Source organism: Bison bison, unplaced genomic scaffold, assembly GCF_000754665.1.
Source record: "Bison bison bison isolate TAMUID 2011002044 unplaced genomic scaffold, Bison_UMD1.0 scf7180017864108, whole genome shotgun sequence".
Classification (NCBI taxonomy): domain Eukaryota; kingdom Metazoa; phylum Chordata; class Mammalia; order Artiodactyla; family Bovidae; genus Bison; species Bison bison.
The window spans coordinates 8,739,545-8,740,473 of NW_011494680.1; positions in this window are offsets into that span (position 1 = coordinate 8,739,545).

Sequence of the window (929 nt, forward strand, 5' to 3'; positions counted from 1 at the left end):
GCTGAACAACACGCTGCTGAATAACCAACAAATCACAGAAGAAATCAAAAAAGAAATCAAAATTTGCATAGAAACGAATGAAAATGAAAACACAACAACCCAAAACCTGTGGGACACTGTAAAAGCAGTCCTAGGGGAAAGTTCATAGCAATACAGGCATACCTCAAGAAACAAGAAAAAAGTCAAATAAATAACCTAACTCTACACCTAAAGCAACTAGAAAAGGAAGAAATGAAGAACCCCAGGGTTAGTAGAAGGAAAGAAATCTTAAAAATTAGGGCAGAAATAAATGCAAAAGAAACAAAAGAGACCATAGCAAAAATCAACAAAGCCAAAAGCTGGTTCTTTGAAAGGATAAATAAAATTGACAAACCATTAGCCAGACTTATCAAGAAACACAGGGAGAAAAATCAAATCAATAAAATTAGAAATTAAAATGGAGAGATCACAACAGACAACACAGAAATACAAAGGATCATGAGACTACTATCAGCAATTGTATGCCAATAAAATGGACAACGTGGAAGAAATGGGCAAATTCTTAGAAAAGTACAACTTTCCAAAACTAAACCAGGAAGAAATAGAAAATCTTAACAGACCCATCACAAGCACGGAAATTGAAACCGTATTCAAAAATCTTCCAGCAAACAAAAGCCCAGGTCCAGACGGCTTCACAGCTGAATTCTACTAAAAATTTAGAGAAGAGCTAACACCTATCCTACTCAAACTCTTCCAGAAAATTGCAGAGGAAGGTAAACTTCCAAACTCGTTCTATGAGGCCACCATCACCCTAATACCAAAACCTGACAAAGATGCCACACACAAAAAAGAAACTACAGGCCAATATCACTGATGAACATAGATGCAAAAATCCTTAACAAAATTCTAGCAATCAGAATCCAACAACACATTAAAAAGATAATACATCA